At 38.7% G+C, this 6,406-nt stretch overlaps 2 pseudogenes; both read right to left on the bottom strand.

The window, feature by feature from the left end:
* Positions 1–572: 572 nt before the first annotated feature.
* Positions 573–691, bottom strand: LOC112477991 (annotated as a pseudogene).
* A 908-nt stretch (positions 692–1,599) lies between these two features.
* Positions 1,600–1,718, bottom strand: LOC112477993 (annotated as a pseudogene).
* Between the last annotated feature and the right edge of the window lie 4,688 nt (positions 1,719–6,406).

The raw sequence follows: 6,406 nt of genomic DNA on the forward strand, positions 1-6,406 counted from the left end.
CAGCTCCTTGACAGAGAGTGTGGCCTTTGCGAGGTATCTGTGATACTCTGCCTGGGCCCCTATGTTTAGACAAGTGCTAAGGAATATCTTTTCTCTCTGATGCCTCCACATTCCTCCCTCCCATTTCAGGATGACTTGATGTGTTATCATTCTTGCATCAGAGATAAGTTAGGTTAGCTGAGATGTGAGGTAACCTGTAATAGCATGTGAGGTGACTGTCCTTCTTCTTAGTGAGCCCTAGATTGTGAAGGAAGCGGTGCTGACTGAGGCACGCTTCTGGCCTCTGTGTTTATTCTCCCAGCCTAAGTGCCCTTCCCCACCCCGACAAGCACACACAGGAGCTTCTCAAGTCTCCAGGGCTGCTCTGGCAGGCCACATGTCATCCGGTTAAACCTAAAAGGTTTAGAGTTCCTCTTGTATACCTGTATCTACTTTTTGGAGGAGCATGTGTATATTGGGGGATGGGAGCATTGGATAAACAATTTTTATTTTTTTAGGCAAGGCAACCCTTGGTTGACCTCACAGATTGCAAGGGTCTTGTCAGCTTACAATCCCTTATTTTTTAGTTTTTATACCTACAGCACCTGGTCTTCCTAGGTGGTCTCCCATCCAAGTACTAACCAGGCCCGACCCTGCTTGGCTTATGAGATCAGACGGGTTTGGGCTTGTTCAGGGTGGCATGGCTGTAGACTAACATGACAGCATAAGCACAGAAATTGAGAGTAAGCATTTAGGAAGTTTCATAGCAATCTAAGCATGTGACTATTTTTATAATACTGTACTTTATTTTCATATCATTTGGCAAAAGTGTCAGTTCATGTTGGATTGGAATAAAATCTGGTCCTTCACTGAGATAGTTTGAGAAGTGCTATTGTCTGAAATTCTTTCAGCACTATACTATCTTCTTCAAGGATGACTGTCCTCAAAAATTTTCTTAGGCAACAGAATAATACTGTTCTGTCCTTCTTAGCTGCTCCACTTCAAAGTGTGAAGACACATAACAAACAGTGTTTTCACCTGCAAATAACAGCTCCTTGACAGAGAGTGTGGCCTTTGCGAGGTATCTGTGATACTCTGCCTGGGCCCCTATGTTTAGACAAGTGCTAAGGAATATCTTTTCTCTCTGATGCCTCCACATTCCTCCCTCCCATTTCAGGATGACTTGATGTGTTATCATTCTTGCATCAGAGATAAGTTAGGTTAGCTGAGATGTGAGGTAACCTGTAATAGCATGTGAGGTGACTGTCCTTCTTCTTAGTGAGCCCTAGATTGTGAAGGAAGCGGTGCTGACTGAGGCACCCTTCTGGCCTCTGTGTTTATTCTCCCAGCCTAAGTGCCCTTCCCCACCCCGACAAGCACACACAGGAGCTTCTCAAGTCTCCAGGGCTGCTCTGGCAGGCCACATGTCATCCGGTTAAACCTAAAAGGTTTAGAGTTCCTCTTGTATACCTGTATCTACTTTTTGGAGGAGCATGTGTATATTGGGGGATGGGAGCATTGGATAAACAATTTTTATTTTTTTAGGCAAGGCAACCCTTGGTTGACCTCACAGATTGCAAGGGTCTTGTCAGCTTACAATCCCTTATTTTTTAGTTTTTATACCTACAGCACCTGGTCTTCCTAGGTGGTCTCCCATCCAAGTACTAACCAGGCCCGACCCTGCTTGGCTTATGAGATCAGACGGGTTTGGGCTTGTTCAGGGTGGCATGGCTGTAGACTAACAAATTTTTAATTAAAAACTTTCAAACTCAGAATTAACAACTGTTAATATTATCTTTTTTTCCAGAAATATTTTGTTTGTATTTAAAGAACTAACATATTAAATCCTCTCCAGTCTCAATCTTTTCCCCTCCTTTCCCAAATGCATTTATGATCTTAAAATTGGCAGGTAAACTTCCTGTCTCTGTTTTTATACTTTATTGTTTAATTGATTTTAATAAACACATACAACACTTTGTCAGTTATCTATCGCCACATTTCAACAACCCTAAAACTCAAGGTAACAATAGTAATTGTAATATCTTTTACCGTTCTGTGGTTGACAGGACTCAGCTAGGCGGTTCTTTCATAAGGTTTCAGTCAGATGGCTGCTGGGGCTGGAGTCATCTCGAAGGCTACCTCACTCACAGATCCAGTGACTCATGCTGGCTTTTGGCTAAGACATCACCTAGAGCCATCTATATATGGCTTCTTCATGTGGCTTGGGCTTTTTCACAGCATGGTGGCTGGATTCCAGGAGGAAATGTTCCAAGACCAGGTAGAAGTTACATGATCTACTTTCAGAAGTCACATGGCATTTTTCCGCTATAGTCATAGGCCAACCCAGATTAAAGAAGAGGCAACGTAGACACCCTCATTTCCACCCCCGACCCCCTCTTATTTATGGGAGGAATGTTAAGTGTTATATTGTAGAAAGATCATGTGAATGGGAAATCTTGCTATGGCCATCTTGGAAAACACAATCTGCCATAAGCACTTTCTTATGTGCCAGGTATTATTTTGTGTTTTACAAATAGTATATATCCATAATCAAGATGTGGTACTATTTTTGTATGTTTTTAATCTTTTTATAAATGATAGCATGTGGTATCATTTTCTAATATTTTTCACCCACCTTTAAAGTTTTGGTCTTTACCTAGCTGATACGTGAGAGCTAATTTGTTTATTTTAATTGCTACTTTGTATTGCGTTGTAGGAACATACCACAGTTTGTTCATGCTCCATGTGCATATATCTTTATTTTTTAATTGAAATCATATAGTACATAATGTACATGACATTCTTTTAAAAACTACAGTAAATGGTCAGCACTTTCCCTTGCTAACAAATACTCTCCCAACACAAAATTTTAGTGGCTACATTTATTCACTCATCATATGAATAAAACATAATCTTTAAACCCTTAGAGTTGAAACTTTAGGTTATTTGTACTTCTTTTCACTACAGTACTAAGTGTCCTTACTCTCCAGGTCAGAGACTCTTCTCTTTCAGAGTGCTTACCACAATTCTAATAAACAATTTATTGTGTAATTAGTTGTTTAATGTCTGTCTCTTCCACTAGATCATAACCTCTATAACAGCAGAGAGCATGACTGTCTTTTTCACTTGTACAATCCTCAAAGTCTAAATAATTATTTGTTGAATAAATGAATGAGTGCATCAATGGAGAAATCAACAGATGGTTAGACGGTGATCTCATCATCTCCTTCCGTGGCATCAGTTTTCGGTATATTAGTAACAGAAAAAAAATGTGTATTGCAAACTCTCTTTACTTTTGAAGCTCAAGAATAAAATGGTATTCAAGAAAAGTCTCTTGTTATATCCTAAACACAAGGGCTAGAACATCAGAATTTGTGTAGATATTTTGAAAATGCCAAATGTCAACAAAAGGGGCACACATTCAGCTAGTGCTTGGTCTAAGAAATGGCATTTTACTGCCCATGAAGTGTTGGGAGACAATTCTCCATGGGTCCACGTTTCTTTACGTCTTGTGAGCTGAGGCACCAACAGTCTTTTGTTCTGTACTATCTTTTCAAAGATAACATAGCCTCGGAAGATGGATAGTATCTCCCTCCAGAATAGAAAGGAGGTCTGTTTGCTATGCAGTATGATAATGTCTCTCTATAGAGGTTGGGCAAATGTTGGGCAATGGGTTCGTCTGATGCCCGTTATACAAAACTGGAGTTTCTTAAGCTTGAGGTTCCTCTCCTGGAACAAAACCCACCAGATGTGTAAGCATCATCACTGCATTTTGTTACCTCTAAGAATCGGAGTCAGGGAACCGATGCAAGAAAGTGATAGTTCTCTGGCTACTGCTGTTGCTGCGAGTAATAAACTGTCCTTTGTCACTAACCCAGAAGATTTTTCTGTGGCTGACTAACTTGTTAGCTTGCAAGTAGGATAAAAATCTCAAATCCTTTACAGTTGTTAACACAAAGCAGCTATTTATAAACATTCATACTAATTGAAGCAAATGTTTTAAGCATTTTACATCCTAATATAATTGATTGTCATTCATATATAGCTACTTTATAGTGTTTTAGTTATGACTTAGAAAACTGTGTGTAATCTACTATGCTTTTTCTCATTTAAATGATACAAAATTGGCTCTCACTTTGGGTTTTCACACAAAGTTTCTACTTTTCAGAATAGCTTTTCTGATATTAAATGCGAGATGCCTGTGCATTTATCCATAGTTACCAGTATGTGGTTTTGGAAGCACCTTAATATATTCTGTCAAGTGTAAGCTTAGCATTGCCAATAGCCACCTCAAAGGCAAGATCCATGCATGCTACTCTTTTGCATCTCTCTCTCCCTTCTTATAAGGCTTGGACAAGCTTCTGTCCAAATATTATCATTATTCCCATAGGGTAGATTGTGTTTTCCAAAGATTGCTGCAGTGATATGTCCCATTCTACCACATTGGTTTAGTATAATGTGACCTTTGTCATTCTCCCTTTAAGAGGTGCAGTCTGCTTCTCCTCCTTGATTCTGGGAAGGCTCTGTGACTTCTCTGACTAATAGAATATGGTGGAAGTAACACTGGAAAGTTCCAGGCATAGCCCTTTACTGGTCTTCTGCTTCTGTCATTTTGAATGTTTGCTCTTGGGCTGCTTCCTTCCATAACTCAGACTTGTGAGAAGCCCAGGTTATGTGGAGAAACCACATGTAGGCACTCTGGGTGACAGCTTTCAGTGTCAACTGCCAGCCAGGTAAGTGCCATCTTGGCTGTTTGCCTAGTTGAACCATCAGATAACTGCAGTCCTAGTTGACTTATAACTGGAACTGCAAGAGACACTAAGCAAGAATTGCTGAACTAAACCTAGTCAACCCAAAAAACGATGAGAGATAGTAACAAATTGTTGTTTGGAGGTGGCTTGTTACATAACCTTAGAGAACCAGAGCAAAGAGATTCCAGAATAATTTCACTTGACTATGTAGTTCTACCCATCCACAACTTCTTAGAATCCTTAAAAACAAGGAGCAAGTTTTACTCAAGATCTAGCATGGCAGGTTGTATGTAGTAGACATTATTGAAGCAATTTTATGAATTAATGAATAAGTGTATATAAAACAAAAAGTCACTGTAGAGATCTTAATCCTGGCATTTAAAAGAAAATGTTGATTTGCTCACTTATAGATCAAACACTTGAAAAGAACTCTTCTTCCTTAATTTAGATTTACCTAGCGTCTTGAGCATAGCTAGATCTATAGACCAAAATCAAGATAACCTGTTTGATCACAAGTTTGAGCTCAGGTAGAAGAATATTCTAGAATTGCTTTTGCTATCGTTGGGTAACAATTTGAATCTGATATTATTATGATAACTTAGCATGGAGACTCATTCGTCATTTTTTTTTAAAGTCTTGAGAATGTTAGATCATGATCCTGGGGATACAACTTTCAGATTTTAGAGCATAAAAAGTTCTTTTTCTCAAAAAAAATAAATTACTCTGATGCATAGCAATGAACATCAATCTCCTCCTTCCTCCTCTCTAGGCAATTAGCCTACACTGTGCTTCTTTCTTACCATTCCTTGTATCTCCAGCCTTGATGATCTTTCAACAAGTACTCAAATTCACCATGTTCCTTCCTGCCATGGGAATTTTGCACATGCTATCTCATCCTCCTATCCCCACTTCTTCATTTATTCATCTAGCCACACTCATCATTTGCTTCAGTTCAAACACGAGTTTCTCAAAGATGTTTTTTCTGACCTCTGCAGAGTTGGTGAAGTGCCCCAGTTATGTGTCCCAATTATATCACAGCATATTTTGAAATTATAATTACATATCCTTAATTGCATAATTACTTTATTTCTCCTAAGCTACATTATTTTTTACATGTGTATGAGACAATCAACATAGCTTTCCCTATACATTAACATGACTTCACTATTCTACTGCTACCATTCACATAACTTTACTGTTCCAGAAAACTCTTGACCAGGAAGATAAAAGTTACAGAAGACTTTATCGTTGATTACAAGACTTTCTTCAAAGACCCACAAACTTTTCAAAATAAAGCATCAAATCACAATTTATATCACAATACTCTTTGGCCCCTTGCCTCAATTGCCTTGTCTACCAATCCTAAATTATTACATCATGATCCTTATCCAATGCTAACCAAGACTTCTCTCTCTTCTCAGTGAAAGACTCACCTTAAACCAGCTTTTAAAGTTTAATAAATAGTTCATTTTTGTCCTTACTCTCCTTTGAGATGCTTCAAAGCCCATCTAGATAGTGCTCTCCCTTACCCTGTTAAGCAATAAACTGAGTTTTGTCATATCAACATGTTGCTTTGGTGATAGTTTTAGGGAGGCATTTTTTGATGCTAACATCCAATCGATGTACACATTTAATGTTGTAGCACTTCTTGCTTTTTCTGAAAAGCTCTTATTAAA

The sequence above is a fragment of the Pteropus alecto genome, unplaced genomic scaffold (genome assembly GCF_000325575.1).
Source record: "Pteropus alecto unplaced genomic scaffold, ASM32557v1 scaffold131, whole genome shotgun sequence".
NCBI lineage: Eukaryota > Metazoa > Chordata > Mammalia > Chiroptera > Pteropodidae > Pteropus > Pteropus alecto.